The sequence below is a fragment of the Panthera uncia genome (assembly GCF_023721935.1).
Source record: "Panthera uncia isolate 11264 chromosome D3 unlocalized genomic scaffold, Puncia_PCG_1.0 HiC_scaffold_8, whole genome shotgun sequence".
Classification (NCBI taxonomy): domain Eukaryota; kingdom Metazoa; phylum Chordata; class Mammalia; order Carnivora; family Felidae; genus Panthera; species Panthera uncia.
In genome coordinates this window covers 69,301,021-69,327,167 of record NW_026057586.1, presented here as the reverse complement: position 1 = coordinate 69,327,167, position 26,147 = coordinate 69,301,021, and the positions used below count along the sequence as shown (strand labels likewise).

The 26,147-nt window shown below is 37.7% G+C and overlaps 1 protein-coding gene across 10 annotated transcripts in view; it reads right to left on the bottom strand.

Annotated features, from left to right (window-relative positions):
• MTMR3 (myotubularin related protein 3) overlaps positions 1 to 26,147 on the bottom strand; it is a 146,637-nt gene that overhangs the window by 62,682 nt on the left and 57,808 nt on the right. For 8 of the 10 annotated variants that reach the window (XM_049619819.1, XM_049619814.1, XM_049619810.1 and 5 more), the window contains exon 2: positions 7,722 to 7,756. The exons of 1 other annotated variant lie outside the window; for it this stretch is intronic. The gene's annotated coding sequence lies outside the window, so the exon portion shown is untranslated. Of the gene's footprint in view, positions 1 to 7,721; positions 7,757 to 20,882; positions 21,082 to 26,147 lie in introns of those variants that run through there. One more of the 10 variants, XM_049619813.1, reaches the window with a different exon arrangement.

The following is a 26,147-nucleotide window of genomic DNA, read 5'->3' as shown; positions in this document are numbered from 1 at the left end:
TGTATGTGAAGAGACATTATTCCACTTTAAAACTAGTACAAACAGGAGCACCTGGGTGGCTCAGTCAGTTAAGCATCCAACTCTGGATTCTGGCTCAGGTCATATTCTGTAGGTTTGAGTTTGAGACCCACATCTGGCTCCTCCACTGATGGCACAGAGCCTGCTTGGAATTCTCTTTCTCCCTCTCTCTCTCTCTGCGCGCCCCCCACCCCTGCCTGTGCTTACTCACTCTTTCAAAATAAATAAATGTAAAAAAAAAAACTATTATAAACAAAAAATGAGACACAGCTCATTGTAACTCAGGAAGTTATCAGAGTACTATGAGGTTAACTGTCCAATGACATGCATGTGTTCAGAGTTCAGAGGATGGACAGCCCAGGGAGGCTTCAGAGCTGATGAAGAATTTCAACTGGGTTTTACAGATTGTATGTGACTTAACTAAAGAGAAAGAAGGGACAGGGACAATTCTAGAGATCATGGCTATTAATACCACAGTAGGAAGTAATCAGGACATTTCTGAGAAACAGAGAATAGGTCAGAACATCAAGAAAGTATTCAGGAAGAGAAGACTAGAAAGGCAGGACACAACTGTGGTCCTTCAATGTCAGGCTAAGGAGTCAGATTTAATTCAATGGTGTGAAACCAAATCAGCACGAAAATAGAAACATGAAAATGGTGGTATTTAACAGCAGCAAGCAGTAAGTAGAAGGGTCTGGGAGGGAAAATTGACTTAGGATATTCCCAGATTAGTAGTTCAGATATGAACTGCTAACAGCCAAATATCTCAACTGTAGCAAAAATGCATAGGAATATATCAGAGTGAGTAAAAGCATTAATTGCCTGAGCTTAGTAATTGATTAGAAATGGGGAAAAAAAGAGGCAGAGCAAGTTGTCAACAGTAACTGCAAAATGAAATGTTAAGGCCTGTGGTGAATAGAAAAAGGACAATATCATTAAGAAACGAAAGGTGGGACGCCTGGCTGGTTCAGTTAGAAAAGCATGCAACTCGATCTCAAGATCATGAGTTCAAGCCCCACGATGGGGATAGAGATTACTGGAGCACCTGGATGGCTCAGTTGCTTAAGCATCCAACTTCGGCTCAGGTCAAGATTTCCCAGTTTGTGGATTTGAGCCCTGTGTTGGGCTCTGTGCTAACAGCTCAGAGCCTGGAGCCTGCCTTCAGATTCTGTGTCTCCCTCTCTCTCTGCCTCTCCCCACCCCCACTAGTGCCCTGTCTCTGTTTCGCTTTCTCTCAAAAATAAACATTAAAAAAAAAGATTAAGAATTAAAAATCTTTAAAAAAATAAAAATAAAAATAAAAATAAAAATAAAAATAAAAGAAAGGTGGCCTCCCAAGCAGATGTATATCCAGCAGGTGGGGGGGGGGAGGGGGGAGGAGGGATTAAATTCAACAGACAGGTCAAGTCTAGGGGTAATAATAAACTGATTCAAAGTGCTAAATTTACTTCAAGGAAATCACTGTATCTACCATAAAAATCATTTGACAGGTTTTAAATTACTTGATAATTTATTCTGTCAAACATATGAGAAGTCCGTCAATACAGAAGTGTTTGCATAAAGTTTCCACAGGTGTAAAGTTCCAAGAGATGGACCAAACAACAGCAGATTCAACAAAAAGGTTCAGACAGTCTGCTTCAATGATGGCAATGACTCTCCTTCCTAATAACCACAATCAAACAACTACTTGGTTGGAAGCAAGTATGTCACTGTGAGACACTGCCAACAAAAACCAAAAACAAAAAAAACCCTTCCCCTTCCTCTTAGGACTATTTGCCAGATAAAGGCCATGTAGAGGTGTAGAGGTCTGAAAGAAGCTCTCTGGTGCCATAAGCTACCTTTCAATGATAGCAGCAGGTATCCCAGGATACAGTCATGTATACCTCAGAGAGTAAGAGCAGTAAGGTTTGGGTGACCCTGAATATATATTGAAAATATTTGAAGTACCACCACATAGGGTTCAACAGGGCAAAGAGGCACATCAATTTGGACTATATATATAATAAAAGACTTCAAACTACAAAAACTAATCAGATTGAACCAAATTTATGAGGAAAAACAAAGAGACTCAGGGCCAGGCCTCTTAAAATGTTGGGGGGTGTGACACAGGTGGCTAAAGCAGCACTTTTTTTGGCTAGTGTATATTTTAACTTTAAAAGAACGATGCTTTTTTTTTTTTTTTTTACATAGTCCTGTCTCAGTTTCAAATACAGGATAATTAAGAGTTCAAAACTTTTTTTTTTAAGTTTATTTATTTATTTTAAGAGAGTGAGAGTGTAAGCAGAGAGGGACAGACAGAATCCCAAGCAGGCTCCTCACTGTCAGTGCAGAGCCCGATGTGGGGCTCAAACCCACAAACTGTGAGATCATGACCTGAGCTGAAATCAAGAGTCCAACGCTTAACCAACTGACCCATTCATGTGCCCCAAGAGTCCGAAACTTCAAAAAGGCAACAATGAATAATTTTAAAGCAATCTTTTTTTTTTTCAACGTTTATTTGAGAGAGAGAAAGAACGTGTGCTTGCACAAGTAGAGGAGGAACAGAGAGAGAGAGGGAGACACAGAATCTAAAGCAGGCTCCAAGCTCTGAGCTATCAGCGCACAGTCCAATGCAGGGCTTGAATTCATGAACTACAAGATCATGATCTGAGCCGAAGTCAGACAATCAAACAGCTGAGACACCCAGGAACCCCAAAGAAATCTTTTATTTTCACTGTATGTGAAAGAAATGCCTTTTCTAGCACATGTACTGCATTTTAAGAAAACAGATTCACAGCAAAATTTGAGTGTGGAGGCAATATAAAATAATTCGATGTTAAATTTTAAGTGGCTTTCCAACTGCCACTATTTTAGACAAAAACCTTTTCAGTCTGTGTTTCCTTGTTTATGCCTAACAACTTTTCAGGTATCTGATGGATAATATGATCTTCCCGAACTAGGATTCTGTGGCATGGTGGGTGGAATTATCCCATTGTGGGGAAATGATTTAATCATCAACATTAACCAAAACCCAAGCATTTACCAGCTGAGTAAAACTACTATGGCTTGGTACTCCTAGAAGTCCAAACCTCAGGTTTTCTAAAACCTTTGCTGCTGAAGTCAACTATAAATAAAAATAGAAACAGAGTTCAAAAAGCATGGCTACATTCACCTATCATGACAAGTTCACTGTGGTGGAGGTTCATTTATTTGACAAGTATTTGGGGATCATAGGCACTATTCTAGGCACTGGGAATGCAGCAATGAACGAATCAAAGTTCCCACCCTTAAAGGAGCTGCAATTCTAGTATCAGCTAAAATATTCTCACATGGTTGAATGTCGTCAGTGTGACTTTTCTCCCCTACTTATTAATTAGATCCATGCTTTGGAAAAGATAAGAAGAAACAGTAAATATAAAATTGAGTCACTGACCTCCTTTCAATGATATCTCTAAACAAGATGGGAGAGAGAAAGAGACAGACTCTACATTATCTTTTCTACTTGGAAACACTAACGTCTGTGCATTTTCAGGGATCCAGATGCAAATTCATGATCAGTATGCATTCCTCTGCCAGCTGTAGAGCACAGATAAGCAGCTAAAATATTATCACTTCCTAACCAAAAAAAAAAACAAAAAACAAACAAAAAAAAAACTACCTTCTTGAAAAACAAAAACCCAGTAATCTGCCAGAAACTGTAACTTAAACTTCATCTTATAATCACATTTCTATACCAAAGAGTCTTTCACTGGTAATAAGTCTCTTGAACCAGCAACACATAAGACAATGCTGAACACACCAAAAAAAAAAAAAAAAAAAAAAACCAAAAAACAAAACCTCTGTTTCAATACATAACCCAGGGTCATGGGATCAAGCCCTGTATTTAAAAAACATTTTTTAAATAAAAAGGGAAAGAAAAACCTTCCTACTCCAGAAATTCATAGCTCCTCATGGAAATTTAAATTTTCCTAATTATAATTCTCCCCTTTAACATATTATATGATTATCTCTTAACATGAGACTGCAGACTCTGTCCCTGCTTCCTACTGTTCAAAGAATAAAATTTTAACTACCTTTTTTAGGACAAAACACCTAAATGACCAATCCCTATGAAGATAAGCAATTTTACAATAAGGTCTCAAAAAGGTTTTTTTGTTTTTTAATGTTTATTTATTTTTGAGAGAGAGAGAGAGAGAGAGAGAGAGAGAGAGACAGACACACACACAGAGTGTGAGCCGGGGAGGGGCAGAGAAAGACGGAGACACAGAATGTGAAGCAGGGCCCAGGCTCTAAGCTGTCAGCACAGAGCCTGACGTGGGACTCAAACCCACAAACTGTGAGATCATGACCTGAGCCGAGTTGGACGCTCAACCGACTGAGTCCCCAGGCACTCCGCAAAAAGTTTTTAAATATTTAAATTATGAGCTATTTCTTATGTACTCAATAGAAAAAGAAAACTAATCAAATGAGATAGGTAACAAAAACCAAAAATACAAAAAAGGAAAAAAAAACAGGCAACTAAAAAACTAAGCAAAATTCAACACATCCCATTATTTTGAAACCTGCAGATTTATACTGCTTAATATGCTTTGCTCTGGACCCTGCCCTCAACAAACAAAAACAGACTCTCCAAACTCCCATCCATTTTATACCAAAGCTCCCCTCACCTCACAGCTGCATAAGAGGTTTCTTTTCTTGAAAAACAAACAATTTAATATGAAGGTCAGTTTACCATGGGAACTCAACAGTGTGCCCATGTATAAACGAGCATGATTATCCTGTTTTGCCCAGGTACTTGAGATGTTTAACACCAATTCTAGGAAAAATGTAAATAAACTCTTCAAAAAAATAGCTATCAATATCTCAATCTGCATATTATTAGTATATTAATATTATATTTAGGAATGTTAATGTTCCTCTCCCAGTCTGTAAACAGACTGTCCAAAGTTCTGGTTTTGTCCACTCAGTTTTATACAGGGTAATGGGCATCAAAATGGACAAGTACCAGAAAGCTGAATGAAAATGCACGTCCACCTTTTAAGCATACAACTTAATAATGAAGAAACAGATCTGAATTTTTAACTGCTGTATTCATAATTAAAAACTGCCCAATTCCAGCTAGCCAATAGGTACATTCAAGAAAAGAGAGACAAAACTCAAGTAATATAGGCTATGTGCAATGAAAAGAATCCACTCTTCTACTGGCCTACTTAAAATGTATATTCTGGCAATTAGGTAGGGGGCTACTCATATTTTTGAAAGCAAGCCAATAAAAACCCAAATAACTTCCAATAACCACACACTACAACACAGGCTCTGTTTAAAACAGCATGTTCAAATACCTACTCTTTCGAAGCAGTTCTCAATTATTAAATAGCCAAAAGACCAGAAATTGTCTTGACCAGAACACCATCTTCTTAAGACCATCCTTTTAATATCATACAATTCAACAGAAACCCAGGAAAAGACCTACGCTTTTAAACTACTAACATTTATCTTATGTAAACAGAGAGAAACATGTGACTGTCATCCAAACAGATACAAGGGGAGAAAAAAAAAAAAAAAAAAAAAAAAACCTTTTCAGCAGGAGTCAAAAAGTAGAATTCATCAACATGCTTTACAGGAAAGGAGGGCAAAAGTACCACGTTAAATCAGGGCTAATAAGAAATTAGCTATTAAAAAAATAAATAAAAAAAATAAAAAGAAATTAGCTATTAAGCAAAAGAGATTTCTCCTTTTTTGTTTTGAAATAACTACACTAAAATAACAACTCCTAAAACTCAAGTCATGGGTTCATACTGAAGATAAAAAACCAAACTCTGAATTTTAAAAATTCTTAAGCTATCATTTTGCTTAACCCAGTAAGGGGAAAAGGGGAAATGGGGATTAAAAAAAAGTATATTCGCTTAGATTACTTGTATTCATACCAAACATATTAAAATATTGGTAAAATATTCTTTAAAACAAGATGAAAAACTTCTCAAATAGCCTAATCTAAACCAATTCTGGGGCTCCTGGGTGGCTCAGCTGGTTAAGCATCTGACTTCAGTTCAGGTCATGATCTCCCAGTTTGTGAGCTCTAGCCTCAATTTCTCTCTCTCTCTCTCTCCCTCCCTCCCTCCCCTTAGCTCTCTTATGCTTTCTCTCTCTCAAAAAATAAAAATAAACCTGTTCTGCATAAATTATGGAATATTCCAAGCATATTGTTTATACATCACAAACTTATACTATTCAATTCAACATGAAAATAATAATCCACGCAATTCAAATTCTCAAGTTTCCAATAAGCATGTAAACATATCTAATGTCAATCAGCACTACTCATAAGTTTCTTGCATTTTTCAACCTGAAAACAGTTTGTCAGAGGAACTAATGTCTGTAAGGGGCAGAAGGACAAATGCGTTTTATCCAGCTCTCTGGTAAAACAGCAGGCCTATGACTTGAACACCACATCTGTGTACTACTGTTTTCAATCAGGACATTTAAATATGCTAAAATGCAAAGATATATAAGACTTTAGAAAGAGCTTACCCTTTTTCTTTTCTACTGATTTATATCGTCAGTCTTTAACCTAAATCCTACATCCTATAGCATATGGTTATATTTTCAATTACCAGTATTTCCATGCTGTGGTATACAGACCACTGGCGAGATTTGAGAAGACTTAAATGGGACACAAGTATCTTTAAAAAAAAAAACCAAAAACTGTATTTATGGTAATGAGCACTGAAAAAAAATATTCTGCACTTATCTTTTCAATTCATTAAAAGTCTGAAACCATTCATAAGCAGACCTGACCAGGGCCACATTCAACAGTATCTAGTCCTTCCCCCACACAAATGATAAGCCTCTCTTTAAGGTTTATGCTACCACCAGAGAGCTCTGGCATCTCTTGATTGCTATTACTACTAGCACAGTACCACAAAATACAGGGTCTCCTATGGACTATCACCATAGCACCTCCAAGTCTACATATCCTAAACAAAATCCATCACTGGCCTCCTCCTCCTCCCTCCACCACTCCTTCTTTCTTCATACTCCACTGGAAATCTTGGTAGGCCTAGGTTTTCAAGGCTAGAAAACATTTTAATCTATTTCCAATAACAAAACCTAACACCAATTCCCATTACTTTCCCTGAAACGCTCAATTTCCATTTTTCCATTCCATGCCACCAGTATCACCACCATTTGGTTTAGCTAACTGATTTTTAAACATTTGTTCATTTAAAAATTAGACCTTAATTACCTAAGAAACAAAATTACCAGTTAGGATTCAACTGACAACACAACTGTTTCTGGTCAATTCCTCTTTTTTTCCCCTCAATGCCTATTTATTTTTGAGAGAGAGACAAGCAGAGTGTGAGTGGGGGAGGGGCAGAGAGAGGAGGAGCAATTCAAAGCAATTCAAAGCAGGCTCCAAGCTCTGAGCTGTCAGCACAGAGCCCCACACGGAGACGAACTCATGAACTGTGAGATCATGACCTGAGTCAAAGTCAATGCTCAACCGACTAAGCCACCCAGGTGCCCCTAATTACTTACATTTCTATGTGTTCTATACAGATCATGATTTCCTATGCAAAGTCATTTTCCTACTCGGAACCCAAGGGCCTTACACTATGTTTCAATGAGAGGCACTACAATATAGTGCCACTACATACGATTAGGTATGATCACAGGTTCTGGAATCAGACAGTTCAGGATGTTAATTTTGGCTCCAAACTTACTTGTATCAGTTTGGGAAGTTCACGAAGTTTCTCATCTGTAAAATGGAAATAACATCAGAAAAGAGAGTTACTGAGCTAGTATCTTCAAACAAGTGAATACTAATTCTGACAGGGAGGAAAAATACGCTCAATAACTGCATTTTTAATTTAAAAAAAAAACATGCAATTTAGGTAAACACAAAAAATTAACCATGGTCTTCTATTTACCTACCAACTAAATGTTTCAAGCACACTCATGTCCATTTAAAACATCTGTATTCCAGTTCTTACCATAAATGCAACAGTTCTACCTGCCTGCCTTCATGTAGAACAAGCCCTTGCAACTGAAAGATCTGTTAAGTTTCCAGTATTGATTATTACCTTTCAAAGTCCAAAATAAAAAAGTAGTATGCAATTTTGCTGCAGCAAAAAGCTTAGTTATAGGCATTTTGAGACTTAAGAAGAAATCACTTAACCGAGTGAGCCAAACAACATTAACCACTATTCTCAACACAATTATCAATGAACTCTCAAGGTACCATAATTATATCTATCAAGATCTAGGGCATCCCTCAAGAACAAAGTCTCCCCAAAACAAGGCCCTTCCCTCTCGAACAACCAAGTCTCCCCCAAATGAGGATCTTACTCTTCCCCTCTAGGACATTCTATGTTCATTCCAAATTCCTTGCCATTGTTTATGTTGTTTCCTATACCCAGACTGGCCTTTTCTCTACCAACCAGATCGTCAGAGCTTTTCTAGTATTTTAGGCCACTAAACTTTTACTGTATCTTTGCAGGTACACATGATTTAACACTGATTCTTTTTTTTTTTTTTAATTTTTTTTTTCCTTAATGTTTTTTATTTATTTCTGAGACAGAGAGAGACAGAGCATGAGCAGGGAAGGGGCAGAGAGAGAGGGAGACACAGAATCGGAAGCAGGCTCCAGGCTCTGAGCCATCAGCACAGAGCCCGATGCGGGGCTCAAACTCACAGACTGTGAGATCATGACCTGAGCCGAAGTCGGACGCTCAACCAACTGAGCCACCCACACTGATTCTCTTTTATCAAATTCTACCTCTCTCACTCCTCCAAACCCCTCTCCCTTCCCTTTCTCCTTCTCTTTCTCACTCTCTCAAAACACACACACAGTGTATTTACTTTAAAAATAAATAACTAAGGGGCGCCTGGGCGGCTCAGTTGGTTTAGCATACAACTTCAGCTCAGGTCATGATCTCAGTTTGTGGGTTCGAACCCCACATTGAGCTCTGTGCTGACAGCTCTGAGCCTGGAGCCTGCTTTGGATTCTGTGCCTCCCTCCCTCTTTCTCTCAAAAATAAACATTAAAAATAAATAAAATCAGGCTGGTTTTGTAAAGGTAAGACTGCTTTAAAACAAGGATACATAATATAAAAGTGACAGCAAGAGGGAAGTGGTTTTAATCTTCTTTGGCCTCTTTGAGGCCATCATATAAAAGCCATTCTTATGATCAAGTCATTCCTAAAAAATCCTTTTTACATTTCATTCTTTGTGTAATAATTTTGCTTCTACCCGAAAAAACTGGATTCCTTCTCTGTCCTTTCCTCAACTTTTCCTGAATTGACAAAGGAAGAGCAAACAGGTTCACAAATTAGTGAGACTGCAAAGTAGTTTCTTCCAACATGAAGCCAAGAGGATTTTTCAGTCGTATATATTTAACACTTTCTGATAACTGGCAAAGAACCTGAATGGTACAGCATCCACATGAATAGCTAACTCTACAGCACCAAAAAGCAATGGTAGTATTTGGCATGCTACTTAGAAAAAACAAGGCCATTTTTTTAATAACTTTTTTTTTTTTTTTTTTTACAGTGACAGCAAGAACAGGGAGAACCTCATATTAATGGGCCAACTGTGACCAGTTGTTAGGGATGTTTTAAACAGCCAATTTTATTGAGCACTTCTCTATATGCCAGGCACTGTTTTAAAAGTATTGTTATGTGTTGGGGCACCTGGATGGCTCAGCCGGTTAAGCATCCGACTCTTGATTTCGGCTCAGGTCATGATCTCACAGTCGTGAGACTGAGCCCTGAGTCAGGGAATCTGTGCTAGATGTGGAGCCTGCTTGAGATTTTTTCTCTTTCTCTCTCTCCCCCCCCCCCCCCCCCCCCCCCCCGCTTTCTTTTTCTTGCAAGCTTTAAAAAAAAAAAAAAAAAAAAGAATTATATTATCTCAATTAACCCCATAACAATTCTATACATAGTGACCATTATAGTTGAAAAAACAGCTGAAAAAACAGCTGAAAAAACAGATACAGAGAAGTAACTTTCTCAAGATTATAGCAGTTGAGAAGCCAGAATTCAAACCCAAGCATTCTAGCTCCACCGTTCACATTATCAACATCTGGCCAAACAGCCTTCTCCATTCAGTAAGTCTGCTAATATAATTTGATGCTAACTATACTCCTCATAAAGTGAATCCAAGTAAGGAGCCCTTATATACTGAGAATATGTTTCTTATATACTACATATGCTACTATATTTTTTATAGAGCAGCATAGGCTTTATTAAGTTTCATTCTCCCACAAAACTAAAGATTTTCATCAGTGTTTTATTATCCACTTGAAGTATGCTACTTGACACTTGTTCCTAAATATTTTTAATATTGTTCCTAAATATCTTTATTCTTTACAACCTCTTCTCACTTGTCAAGCCAGTCCCAAACTCGAATTCTACCCTCCAAGGGGCTGAGTCATCCGTGAAGTTAACGAGCATACTTCCCCATTCCATCAACTATATTAAATTTTTTTTTAATGTTTATTTTTGAGAGAAAGAACACAAACGGGAGAGGGGCAGAGAGGGGGAGACAGAATACGAAGCAGGCTCCAGGCTCTAGGCTCTGAGCTCTCAGCACAGAGCCCAACGCAGGGCTCAAACCCACAAACCACGAGGTCTTGACCTGAGTCGAAGTCAAGACACTTAACTGACTGAGCCACCCAGGCGCCCCTCAACTGTAACACTCTTGAGAACATTATAATAGTTGAGAGCTCAATCCTACCATTTGTTGTCTCTCTCTTTTCATCTGACAGCAACCCACCAGTAACAATGAATATGAAACCTCTAATCTTTGCACCATTTATCAATAAGACAGATTTTCATCTCTTATGGATGAAGATGCCACCAGAGACAGAAGCTTTTGTAAAGTTAAAATCCATCCACTGCTGTGTCTGTTCCACAGACCTAACACCATAGTAAGATATCACTTTGTAGGACAAATTGACTTTTGTCAATTTGTTATTCCGTCATCTTTAAATAAAATCATCACAAATTATTTTTGGGGTCAAATACCTCAAAATTCTTTTTAACTTTATTAAGGCATTACTGAAGTAAAACAAACTGCACATGTTTAAAGTGTTTTTTCAGGTTTTTTTGTTTTTTGTTTTTACTGTAGTAAATTAGACATATTTACAATGTTAACCATTTTAAGTGTACAACTGAATAACCTTTTTAGTACATTCACACTGTGGTGCAATCACCATCACTATCCATTTCTGTAACTTTTTCATCATCCAAAACTTCATTTTTAAGGCTGGATAATACTCCACTGCATGTACATACACCACACATTTTGTTTACACATCCATCCACTGATGGACATTTAGACTGTTTCTACCTTTTGGCTACTGTGAATGGTGCTACTATGAACATTAGTGTACAAATACGTTAGTCCCTGGTGTCACTTATTTTGGGTAGATACCTAAGAGTGTACTTGCTAGATCATACGGTAATTCTATGTTTAATTTTCTGAGGAGCCACCAGTTTTCCCTCAGCAGCTGCACCATTTTATATTCCCACCAGCAATGCACCATATCCTTGACAACCCTTTTCCACTTTTTGGATAACAGCCATCCTAATTGGTGCGAAGTAGCATCTTATGGTTTTGATTTGCATTTCCCTAATGACTAGCAATGTTGGGCATCTTTTCATGTGTTTACTAGCTATTTACATAACTTCTTTGTGAAGAAATGTCTATTCAAGTCTCTGTTTTTTTAGTTGGGTTGTTTTTGGGTGTTGTGTTTTTTAATATATTCTGGATAGTAATCCTTTATCAGATATAGGATTTGCAAATATCTCCTCCCATTCTGGTGCCTTTTCACTCTTGAAAGCATACTGATACGTTAAGTTTTTAATACAGTTCAACGCATCTATTTTTTCTTTTGCTGCCTGTGCTTTTGATGTCATATCCAAGAAATCATTGCCAAATGCAATGTCATGAAATGTTTCCCCTGTGTTTTCTTCCAAAAGTTTTATAATTTTAGCTCTTAAGTTTACATCTTTGATCCTTGATTACTCAGATAATTATGAAAGCACAAAGATCATGCTTTCAAATCCATATATAAACTTTTTTAAATGTCCAACTTCGGCTCAGATCATGATCTCAAGGTTTTTGAGTTTGAGCCTGGTGTCAGGCTCTGTGCTGACAGCTCAGAGCCTGGAGCCTGCTTTGGATTCTTTGTCTCCCTCTGCCCCTGCCCCACTCATGCTCTGTTCATTCTCTCTCTCTCTCTCTCTCCACTCCTCCCTCCCTCCCCCCTCCCTCTCTCTCTCAAAAATATTTTTTTAAAAAAAATCCTTCTCTTCTTCTAAAATCATGGCTTCCAAGCTGTGTGCTGAGGCATCTTGGGGGTACCACAGTAAATTCACAGGGGCACTACAGGGACTGTTTAAGTTTTTGAGGGAAACACAGCAATAACTGACCTATGTGGACCACACAAACAACTATCTGAGGTCATTCATAAGTTCAACATTAGCTTAAAAAACATCCTTTTCAGTGATATGTAAGACACAGGGGTTTTAGCAAGTCGCTATGACAAAAAGTATCCTGTAAAAACCAATGTCCAACAGGAAACAGGTGGAATATCTAATCTGATTACAAGGTTTGAGAATTTGTTTGGTACCCAACAGGCACACACATTAAAATGTTTTCTTTCGGGGTGCCTGGGTGGCTCAGTCGGTTAAGCGTCCGACTTCGGCTCAGGTCATGATCTCACAGTCCGTGAGTTCGAGCCCCGCGTGGGGCTCTGTGCTGACAGCTCAGAGCCTGGAGCCTGCTTCAGATTCTGTGTCTCCCTCTCTCTCTGACCCTCCCCCGTTCATGCTCTCTGTCTCAAAAATAAATAAAACATTAAAAAAAAAATGTTTTCTTTCAAATTATACTTATCAATTTTTCAAGTAGCTAAATTGTTAGGAAATAAACACTTCAGTTGTTTGGCTCTAATTACTTAATAAACGGAGCTATTAGTATTTCTTTTGGTGGAGGGGCACAGTGGAAAATATTACTGAGACACTAAGAGGAAGGAGAGACTTTGGACTGTAGAGTCATGAGCCTGGGAGAATCACACCAATTACCAGAGAGATGTAAAGCTAGAATAACTGAGACACTGCACCCTCAATTCCAAGTCCCCATGTGGTTGTCACAGTTCAATTAAAACCACACCTTCTCTTGTTTATTTATTCAAGCTCTAATTCAGTTTGTCACTAACAACCAAGAGTCCTGAATAACAAAATCACATGATTCACCTTGATTTCCTTAATAAACTCATAATTAAATAATGTATACCAGGTTTTTTTAAACAACCAAAGAGGCAGAATTAGGCCATGACTGTAACTCAAATACAAATCATCCTATTTACTATTTCCTATATTAATTGAACACAAGGTACTATTAGATACAGCATGCTTAGATAAAATTTAGTTTTTAAAGTTTTACAGATTTCTTCTTGACAAAAACTCATTTAAGTTAAACTTTCACAGCATGGTTGGGACACCTAGGTGGCTCAGTCAGTTAAGCATCTGACTCTTAATTTCGGTTCAGGTCATGATCTCAGGGTTTGTGAGTTTGAGCCCAGCGTTGGGCTCCCTGCACCCTCACCCCCCAACCCCCACTCCCGCTGACAGTGTGGAGCCTGCTTGGGATTCTATCTCCCTCTCTCTCTACCCCTCCCCCACTCACACAAGCTCATACATGCACACTCTCCCTCCCCCTCGAAAATAAATAAGCTTTAAAACTTTCACAGCATGGTAATACAGATTATACCATATTTTTTTAACATTACAAATTAGACAATTTCTAAATAATCTAAAAATTGCTGTATACTCAAAAATTACAGCTTCAAACAAAAAATATATATACACTTTATTTTATTTTATTTTTTTAATTTTACAGAATAAGAAAGTACAAGCAGGGGAGAGGGGCAGAGGGAAAGAGAATCTTAAGCAGGCTCCATGCTCAGTGCAGAGCCAGCTGCAGGGCTCAATCCCACAACCCTGGGATCATGACCTGAGACAAAATCCAGAGTCGGTCGCTCAACTGACTGAGACACCCAGGCACCCTAAGAAGTAAAATATTCTACTGTATAAATATTACAAGGTATCAAGTATTTTCTTAAATAATAGTTAATTCGTTTCCAGAAATAAACATGGACCTTCTATTAACTTTGATTTCTGGAGAAATCTGCTTTTATTATAAATCAAAGACAGTGATGATTTCAGCAATGGACACAATTAATAGTTCATCATAACTGTTAAAAAAAATATTTCATTCAGAGATAAAAGTAAACATTTACAAAATATATATACCAACCAAATTTGGTACACACAAGAAATATACCAACTGAAAATGGCAACTACAGGTAAATTTTATGTTCTATAATGTTTACACAGAATTACTGCAAATAAAGTTTTATCAGAAAGAAAAGTAATCAGCTGGCTAGCAATCAACAGTTTTATTATTGCTAATCGAGTATTCTGCCTTGGTCACATCACCTAAAAATATTAATGAACTTGCTCCTCAATGAGTGTCACTTTACTATCATCTAAAGAAAACAATCAACCATCTTGCTTCCCCAAGAGTATCCATATTCATTTTCATCCTGTCCTGTTCATGTTCTGTGTCCATATAAAAAGTTGGATTTGGGGATGCTTGGATGGTTCAGTCAGTGGAGCATGTGACTTGTTCTTGGGGTTGTGAGTTTGAGACCCACATGGAGTATGGAGATTAAAAAGTTGGGGGCACCTGGGTGCCTCAGTTAGTTAATCGTCTGGCTCTTGGTTTCAGCTCAGGTCATGATCTCATGGTCTGTAGGTTTGTGCTGACACCAAGGAGTCTGCTTAGGATTCTCTCTCCCTCTCTGCCTCTCCCTGCTCATGTGCCCTCTCTCTCAAAATAAATAAATAAAATTTTTTAAGAAGTTGGATTTGTGGGGTTTTTTTTTTAAATATTTAAGTAATCTCTACACCCAATGTGGGGCTCTCAGAACCCCAAGATCAAGAGTTGCACACTCCACACACAGACTGAGCCCACGAGGCACCCTTGGATTTGTTTTTTTAATCTTATATATGTATGAACATACACATGTATTTAGCCCTAGTCTATAAAATGCAAATTTTTCCCAGATTATTTCCCTTTTGACTATTTTCCCTAGACAAATGTTTATTTTCTTGTAGCACTATTTAATACTAATCTATTCAGTATACTTAAATACCTTTAATATTTAAAGTGCCACTTACCCCAGTGCAACTCTGATCTAATGAGATTGCCCAAAATTTCTAGAGTAAAACAAGAGAGTCTGAAGTTTTAAAAGCTTAAACATAAACCTGTGAAAACTGTCATTAACCTGCAACTCAATTAAACCGCCCCCTGCCGCCCCCCCCCAAGAATATATACTATGCAGTCTACCGAGTTGTATAAATTCCTGGAGGCCTAAAGATGAAGAGGAAAGAAATAAACAGAAATGTTAGGAAAAAAACAGAAAGGCAAATATGGAATTCAACAACCTGAATATATGTTAATGTAAAGCAACTGAGGTTTGCAACAGTTCACTGGCATCTGATATAGAGAAATGAAAGCAGGAGATAGAAGAAAACAACACTCCCAGGAATAGTATGTATTAAATGAAGAATCGAGTGAGCTTTATTTGTACCACTGTGCACACGCACAAATTTAGGTTAATTATGTCTCCCTCCTAATGTAAAATGTTAGCTCCTAGTTTATTTAATACATCTCTGGTTTTAATCTTTCCCATGCATTCAAATCAGTTATTACTGAACTTTCTAATTTTTTTTTAAAGCAGGCTCCATGCCCAGTACAGAACCTAACAAGCCTTCCTCCAGTTCACTACAAAATTAATGGGGCTAATATTAAGTTAAAGCAGCTTTCATCCCTGGATGAAGTCAAGTCATAAAAATGCATGTAATTAACAAATTTCACAGTATTATCTAAAATTTATACCTTAGCCTCTAATATATCAATTCACATTTTGACCCTGACTCCAGTCTATTTATGGCCCAAGGCAACTCCCTCCAAGTCTACTTATGTAATCAAAGTCCAGCTCCTAGGCTGGAAGGAATCCAAGCACAGAAAACCTTATCATAAAATCCTAAGCAAAAAACCCAAATAAAGGTTAAAACACTTCCAGCAACACCAAGTAATTCAAATTACCAACCTGCTGAAGACAAACTCAATAAGCTGGATATGAGGGGTGCCTGGGTGGCTCAGTCAGTTGGGCATCTGACTTCAGCTCAGGTCATGATCTGGCGGTTAGTGGACTTGAGCCCAGCATCAGGCTCTCTGCTGACAGCTCAGAGCCTGGATCCTGCTTCAGATTCCATATCTCCCTCTCTCTCTGCCCCTCCCCAGCACACGCTCGCTCGCTCTCTCTCAAAAATAAACATCAAAAAAAATAAATAAATAAAACCTAGATGAAATATTTAAAATTCTTTTATAAATGGTTCATTCCTGGATTTTGGCACCAAAAAAATTAAAAAATAAGTATAATAAAATTCTCTTAAAAGCAAAGACGTAAAAACACAGTGAGCTATTATCAAAATCAAACTCACTAAGATATGAAAGACGATTGAAATTCAGAGAGATGAGTCCAATACTTGGGTCAGTTCCTGACCTTGGGTTATAGGTTATTTGCTAAAACTGAAGACAGACTGAGCTGTACATCCCATCACCCTCCAAATTTTAAACTGAAAATTTAAGGAAACAGAAAATTTGAAAAACACACAATGAACAAATATCATGTAAATATTAAAGAAAAAACTGGTTTGGGTATACTGATACAAGAAAAAGTAGACTTTAAGGCATTATTAGAAATAAAGAGGAGGAACATGCCTGGCTGGCTCAGTTAGTAGAACATGCTGACTCTTGATCTCCAGGTTGTATGTTTGGGAGCCATGTTGGGCAGAGATTACTTTAAAAAAAAAAAAAAAAGTGAGGGGCACCTGGGTGGCTCAGTCATGATCTCCACGTTTGTGAGTTCGAGCCCCACATCAGGCTCTGTGCTGACAGCTTGAGCCTGGAACCTGCTAAGCATTCTGTGTCTGTCTCTCTCTCTGCCCCTCCTCTGCTTGCACTCTTTCTCTCTCAGAAATCAACATTTTTTAAAAAAGAGCAAGAAGCAATACAATCCCAATCAAAATATCAGCAGGGTGTGTTTTGTTTTTGGAGAAGATGATGAAAGGATTCTAAAAACATAAAAGGTCCAGGAATACCCAAAATGCTCTTGAAAAAAAGGGGAGAAATCAAAGTGGAAAGATTTAGTATAACAGGTATCGAGATTAAACCATATTAGCTAAAGATGGGGTGATAATGGCACAAGGAAAGACCAATGGAACAGAACAGGGAGCCAAGAAACATATGCACATGTAAATAAACACCTGATTTATGCAAAAAAAAAAAAAAAGTAACAAAGAACAGTAGGGAAAGGACGGGCCTTTCAATAAAGTATTTGGGTCAGCTGATAACCACATGGAAAGAAAATGAAATTGGTCACTATTTCATACATTATAGACAAAATCTAGTGGGTTACTAACAGTGAAAGGCAAAAATACAAATCTTTAAAAAAAATGTTTGAGGGCACTGGCTGGCTCAGTTGGTTAAGCAGCCAACTCTTGATCATTGGCTCAGGTTGTGATCTCACTGTCCTGAGACTGACAGGTGAGGCTCTAGGCTGAGCGTGGAATCTGCTTGGGATTCTCTCTCTCTCCCTCTGAGTCCTACCCCCAACACCATCTCTCTCAAACTAAATTAACATTTTACAAAAATGTTTGAGAAGAAAATATTTTCATGACCTCTGAGTAAAGAAGATTTCTAAAGACAGACACAAAAAGTAACCAAAAAGGCGGGGGGGGGGTTAGGACTAAAGTTTGACTAATCAAAAATTTCTATTAAAAGACCACAAAGACACTGAAAACAAAGCCAAACAGATGGACAAAAATATTTGCCAAATTTAACTGCCAAAGTATCCAGAACACATAAAGAACTACAAATTAGTGTTTTTAAAAAAGGACAAGTAATCTGAGGTGCCTGGGTGGCTCAGCCGGTTAAGCGGCTCTTGGTTTACCACTCTTGGTTAACCACTCTTGGTTTCAACTCAGGTCACAATCTCATGGTTTGCGAGTTCAAGCCCCACATCAGGCTCTGTGCTGACAGTGCAGAGCCTGGTTGGGATTCTCTCTCTCCCTCTCTCTCTGCCCCTCCAAAGCACACGCTCTCTCAAAAATAAATAAACTTAAAAAATTTTTTAAATAAAAACAGACAAATAATCCAATGGAAAAATGAAGAAAATAAGCAACTGCAGAAGAAATGCAAATGACCAATAAAATAGGCAAAGACGCTCAAACCCAATAATCCAGCAACTCCAAATTAGAACCACAAGATATGGGGTACCTGGATGGTTGTGTGTACAACTTCGGCTCAGGTCATGATCTTGCAGTTTGTGGGTTCGAGCCCCACGTCAGGCTCTCTGCTGTCAGCACAGAACCCACTTCAGATCCTCTGTCCCCCCCTCTCTCTCTCTGCCCCTCCCCTGCTGGTTCTCTCTCTCTCTCTCTCTCAAAATAAATTAAAAAATAAAAAGAATTCAAAAAAAAAAAAAAAAAGGACTGTAAGATACTACTACATACTCCCCAAATTTTTCATCAAAAATTGAAAACACTGACAATATCAAGTGTTGATAAAGATGTAGAGCAATGGAAACTTTCACTCACTGCTAATGGGAATGTGAACTGATAAATCATTTTGGAAAACAACATGGCATTAAAGGTGAAGATACATATCCTGTGTCCTGGCAACTGTGCTCTTAGGTGTACACCCTAAAATGCGATAGCACCAGAAGAAATATATAAGAATATTCATAGCAGCATTGTTCATAGTAGCCCAAACCTGAAAACATTCCAGACGTCTAGCAACAATAGGATAGTTTGTAATGTTATTTTGTACCATATAACAGCAATAAAAATGAACTAGACCAACACAACACATAGGAAATGTGCAAAAGATAGAAAGTACATACAACTCCATTCAAAATAGACTAAGCTATTGTGTTTTTTTTTGTTTTTTTTTTTGTTTTTTTTTTTTTTTTAATTTTTTTTAACGTTTTTTTATTTTTGAGACAGAGAGAGACAGAGCATGAACAGGGGAGGGGCAGAGAGAGGGAGACACAGAATCCGAAATGGGCTCTAGGCTCTGAGCGGTCAGCACAGAGCCCGACGCGGGGCTCGAACCCACGGACTGTGAGGTCATGACCTGAGCCGAAGTCGGACGCCTAACCGACTGAGCCACCCAGGCGCCCCTAAGCTATTGTTTATGGATGCATAAGTAGGTAACAATACCAATAAAAGTCAGCACCATGAAGAGCAGGACAGAAGTTAGTTATTTCTAAGAGGAAAGGAGATGATCTGTGTAGGAAGGAACAGAGACCAACCAGGGTAGCCTTCTGGGGTGCTAGGAATGTTCTACTTACTAACGTGGAAGGTGGTGACATGAGTGTTCACTATACAGAACCATTCATTACACTGTACATTTGTGTTGTATGCACTATGTGTGTCACACACACACACAGTTCAAAAAAAAGACAACTTGGGAGAAAGAAATGCATGAGAATAACATATTTGTGACAGTGTAATTTTTGGAGCAAGGGAAGGATATCCAAGAATCTTCTATTCTACACACACAAAAAAGTACAGAGTTTTATTTGGTTGAGAGTGGGGATATAAGCAATGAAAGCAACAGAACAAAGTAGCTTACAAAACTTATGAAGACCACAAAAAGAGGAAAAGATAGGTGTCTACTTTCCCAAAGTCATGCTGCCTCTGTATGCCAGAAGCTACAAATGTCCTGAGGATAAAAGAATCTGTTTTGAACACCACTAATATCATTCTCATTCAACTCAGATCAATACCTTTTTATCCGCTTCCTATCCTCTTGAGGAGTAGGAAGAAAAGCCAGTAAATTCAAAGTCTGACTTTTTCCCCCTATCATGATCAAAATACTTGGTCTAGGAATAAAACTGCAAAACTAACAGGCAAGTCAAAAGAAGTAAAGGTTAAATTCTTATCTAAAACAATTGACAATCAGAGTATCTTACTATATTTATCCCCTCCATCCCTAAGAGTGGCAAAGGTAGACATGAAAACTACACACATCACATAGCTCAAGTGGTCATGGAAGGGCCAATATACCCAAAAAATTAAAGGCATTCAAAAGGCAAAATACTGATTGCTTTTACACAAGAACTTTTATGCTACAAATGTCATACAAAAAAATGTGATTATTAGGGGGCGCATGGGTGGCTCAGTTGGTTAAGCTTCCGACTTCACCTCAGGTCATGATCTCACAGTCCAGGAGTTCAAGCCCCACATCAGGCTCTGTGCTGACAGCTCAGAGCCTCGAGTATGCTTCAGATTCTGTGTCTCTCTCTCTCTCTTTCTGCTTCTCCCCTGCTTGTGCTCTCTCAAAAAAAAAAAAATATATATATATATAAAAAAAATTTTTTTAATGAAAAAAAAAAAAAACCAAACCTGATCATTGTGGCACCTGGCTGACTCAGTCATCAGAGCATCCAACTCTTAATCTCAGGATTCTAAGTTCAAGCCCCATGTCATGTGTAGAGATTACTTAAAAATAAAATCTTAAAAAAAAAAAGAAAAACAATCTCAGTTGAGTATCTGACTTCAGGTGAGGTCATGATCTCATAGTGTGTGAGTCCAAGCCACGCATTGGGCTCATTGCTATCAGCACAGAGCTGGCTTCAGATCCTCTGTCCGCACCTCTCTCTGCCCCTCCCCTGCTCATACTCTCTCAAAAATGAATAAACATTTATTTTAAAAAACAAAAAACAGAAAACTTCTGAGGGGCACCTGGATGTCTCAGTCAGTTGAGTGTCCAACTCTTGATTTCGGCTCAGGTCATGATCCCAGGATCGTGGGATTGAGTCTGTGTCTGGTTCTGTGTGGACACTGAGGAGCCTACTTGGGATTCTCTCTCTTCCTCTCTGCCCCTCCCCCACTCACACATGCTCTGAAAACAAATATATAAACATTAAAATAAATAAATAAGTATATATATATGCATGTATATATATATACATGCATATATATACATGCATATATATATACGCATGCATATATATACATGCATATATATATACGCATGCATATATATATACATGCATATATATATATATACATATATATATATATATGCATGTATATATATATGATTATTTAATGGGTATAGGGATTCCATTTGGGATTATGACAAAGTTCTGGAAATACACAGTAGTCAGTGATGGCTGAATAACACTGTGAATATGCCACAGCAGTTAGTGAAGGTTGCAGAACTTTGTGAATATACTTAATACAAACGAGTTGTACACTTTAAAATGATTAGAATAGTAAATTTTGTTATGTATGTTTTCCCCACAATAAGAAAGATTTTCTTTTTTAAATTGTTAAAATCTCTGCTTATTACAGAGACCATTAAGGGGCGGCTGGGTGGCTCAGTTGGTTAAGCATCCAACTTCGGCTCAGGTCATGACCTCACGGTTCGTGGGTTTGAGTCCCATGTTGGGCTCTGCACTGACAGCACAGAGCCTGGAGCCTGCTTCAGATTCGGTGTTTCTCTTTCTCTCTCTGTGCCCCTCCTTGTTTCTCTCTCTCTGTCTAAAATAAATTTAAAAAAAATTTTTTTAAAGACATCATTAAGAAAATGAAATTCAGAGTGGGAAAAATATTTGCAAATACATATATCTGATAAAGGATTCATGTCCAAAGTATATAAAGAGCAAACACAAATCAATAAGAGAATGAAAATTTTTTGGACAGAAGATTTTCAACAGAAACCTTACCAAAGATGTATCCATGGCTAACAAGCACATTAAAAGATGTGCATCATCATCAATCATCCAGGAAATGCAAGCAAAAACACCACAATGAGATACCTTTTCACACCCACTGGGATAACTAAATTAAAGAGAATTACAAGAACAAACGTAAGGATGTTAAATAACTGGAACTCATACATGACTCATGAAAGTGTAAATCTGGCATTACCACTTTGGAGGACAGCTTGTCAGTTGCTTATAAAATTAAACATCCACCTATTCTATGATCCAGCAATTCCACTCCTTGGTATTAACCCAAGAGAAGTGAAAACACATAGTCACGAAAAGGCTTGGACACAAATGTTCACAGCAACTTTATTCATAATAGCCCAAAACTGCAAACAACTCAAAATGTCCAGTATCAGGTGGTCAGATAAACAAATTGTGGTATATTTCTTCAACAGACTACTACTCAGCAGTATAAATGAACAATATGAACGAATCTCAAAAGCATCAGGCTGACTTAAAGCAGCAAATTGCAAATGAGTAAATATTATGCAATTCCATGTAAATGAAAAAGCAGGTAAAACTAATCTACAGTGACAGAAACAAGAACTATAGTTTGGGAAGGCAGAGAAGGGGAATAACCAGAAGGAGGCCATGAGAGAACTTTCTAATGTAAAGTTTTGTATCAGGGTTGAGGCAGTGGCTACACAGCTGTAAACATTTACTGAAACTCAAACTGCACACTTCCATCTGTGCATTTCACTATAAAAATTCCAATTTTTTAATCCTAAAATCCTAAAGCAGAGACTCTAACCCTCATCCACAAGTAGTAGGAACAGTATCTTTAGAAAAAAAATGTACAATCAGATCATATGTACCACTCTCCCTAGTTCACTACTCATTCTAATCTCTCTCTCTCTGAGGGAATGCTTATAAACTTGTGGTCTTCCCTATAACCAGAGGACATGCATTTAACAGGTGATCAGTGTTCTGGGTAGTGTCTGAAGTTCTTTTAAGGTACAGAAATTTCCATGAAGTTAACTAGCCTCCAAGGAGATCAAATTCATGACATGATCAAGGGAATGTGTTATATGATGGTTTTAGTCAATCACCTAGCACTTTTTGTCAAGGAAATGGTTGTTTAACCACTTGCTAGTCTGCTGGTGAGAAGAAGAAACAGAAAAAAATGTTGGACCTTTGAGAAGTTTTAATTTCCTACTTGGAAAAAAAGGGGAGGAAGGAGTTCTAGTTTCAGTTCCCATCAAAACTCTCACCTGTTAAAAGTATAGTAATAGTATTAATAGTTAACAGCGTGGGGCTCAGTTGGTTAAGAATCTGACTTCAGCTCAGGTCATGAACTCACGATTCATGAGCTGGAGCCCTGCTTCTTTCTCTCTCTCTGCTCCTCGTGGGATTCTCTCTCTCTTCCTCTCCCCACCTTGTGGGATTCTTTCTCCCTCTCTCTCTGCCCCTCATGGGGCGCTCTCTCCCTCTCTCTGTCTCTCACTCACTTGTGCCCTCTCTCAAAAAAAAAAAAAAAAAAAAAAAAAAAAAAGTTACAACTGCTATCCAAAAGTCTGCATCAATTATTATTCTTTTGTATAATACCTCCATACACATGAAGTTATCCTAGAATAATTTCTACCTTGAAAACTTTAAAGTTTCATTAAAAAATTTTATCATCAGATGCTCAACGTCACTCCTCATCAGGGAAATACAAATCAAAACCACACTGAGGTATCACCTCACACCGGTTAAAATGGCTAAAATGAACAAATCAGGAGACTATAGATGCTGGAGAGGATGTGGAGAAATGAGAACCCTCTGGCATTGTTGGTGGGAATGCAAACTGGTGCAGCCACTATGGAAAACAGTGTGGAGGATCCTCAAAAAATTAAAAATAGATATACCCTATGACCCAGCGATAGCACTGCTAGGAATTTACCCAAGGGATACAGGAGTGCTGATGCACAGGGGTACTTGTACCCCAATGTTTATAGCAGCGCTTCCAACAATAGCCAAATTATGGAAAGAGCCTAAATGTCCATCAACTGATGAATGGATAAAGATGATGTGGTTTATATATACAATGGAAAACTACTTGGCAATGAGAAAGAATGAAATCCGGCCATTTGTAGCAATGTGGATGAAACTGGAGGGTATTATGCTAGGCGAAATTAAGTCAGGCAGAGACAGATACCGTGTATTTTCACTCATATGTGGATCCTGAGAACCTTAACAGAAGACCATGGGGGAAGGGAAGGGGAAAAAAGAAGGTACAGAAAGGGAGGGAGGCAAACCATAAGAGACTCTTAAATACTGGGAACTGAGGGTTGATGGGGGGTGGGGGAGAGGGGAATGTGGGTGATGGGCACTGAGGAGGGCACCTGCTGGGATGAGTATTGGGTGTTGTATGGAAACCAATTTGACAATAAATTATACTTAATATAAAAATACATAAACATTTTTAAAAAATGTTTATCTTCAGAAATTAATACTCAACTTAAATTACTGGGAAAACCAGCACAGGGCTTTTGTTAAGAGTAGTTTTAGCTAACCTCAATTAGCATGTTTGAAAAGGTTTAAAAAGTTATCTCAAGAGTGAGGTAAGCACATGACTGAAAGTCACAACTCAGGGTCATCAATTTTAAAAGTTCATCTCTACAAAACCTCAATCTCTGAATAAAACAAAACAATCACCTCCAATACAATTCCTTTCCCATCTTTCAGATCCATAGTGTTTTGTGTCTTTTACTCTTATTAAATAAGAATTTGTACTGTGACACTCCTTAACCACATCTTAAGTTAGAAAATAAAACTAGCCTAAAACAGTTTAAGAATATTTTTTAAATTATTTTTAATATACATCCAAATTAGTTAGCATATAGTGCAACAATGATTTCAGGAGTAGATTCCTTAACACCCCTTACCCACTTAGCCCATCCCCACTCCCACAACCCCTCCAGCAACTGTTTGTTCTCTATATTTAAGTGTTCTATGTTTTGTCCCCCTCCCTGTTTTTATATTATTTTTGCTTCCCTTCCCTTATGTTCATCTGTTTTGTCTCTTAAATTCCTCATACGAGTGAAGTCATATATTTGTCTTTCTCTAATTTCACTTAGCATAATACCCTCCAGTTCTAGCCACATAGTTGCAAATGGCCAGATTTCACCCTTTTTGATTGCCGAGTATTTTAAATTCTAATATAGGACATATTTTCTTCAAATGAAAATAGTATATACTAATGCATCAAAATTGGAAAATGTACACAATTTATCTAAATTATCTGCTGAAGAACTGAACACATTAACCATAACAGGTCCAGCTTTATGGGTGCACAACTCGTGCAGTCACACGACTCCATGCTCAGTTTAATGCTGTGCTACCACCATTTTGAAATTCTTAATATTTTTTTGAAAAAGAAACCCTGCAAATTATATAGCCAGTTCTGAGCAAGGAATCTATGGAAAAACAGGGAAAAAATTTTACAACACCATTTGTCCAATGACCAAGAAAAATTTAACTCTGGGTTCCCCTAGTCAGTACAAAAAAATTTTCCCCTTAAGCATGACAGAAGTGCATACATGGTTCCAAATCAGGCTCAGATTTCAGAGAGGTTTGCACCTACTGAAGTATCAATTAAAGTATCAAGCTTTTGCAAGTTTATTCCCTCATTCAGATTTTAGATCCTTTATGAAATGCAATTTGAGGTTTACTTCATCAAGACCTAAAAAGTAGATCTAATTCACCAAATTTTATATTCTAAAAACTAGTATTTTATAAAAACAAATCTTCAAAGTTTTATGAAAGAAAAAAGTTAACAAGCACACAAAGAAAATTGACAAGTTGCTCCTAAGACTCAAGACTGCTGTGATCAAAGGTAAACAGCATGTGGTAAAGAAAGGAATTTCTAGCAAAGAATGTCTTGATGCTCAGTAGGCACTCAAACTAATTTTTATAGCCATTTAAAGTGTCAGCATTCTCCTGAGAAAAAGATTCAACCCTGCTTGATAAGGATATTAAAGCTAATATCCTAACAAGTGAAGACAAAATATAGTAAAGCTAAAACATTCATAAGTAATGACAAGAAACAAACACATAGAAAGTAAGATGGTATATCACAATGAAGCTTAATCCATTATCAAAAAGTATCTTACGTTTGTCAGCTATAGAAGTGCTTGACAGAAGGTTCTGGAAAAGGGGTAAAACATAAGCCTTTAAATCCAAAAATCAGGGATGCCTGGGTGGCTCAGTTGGTTAAGCATCCAACACTTGGTTTGGGCTCAGGTCATTG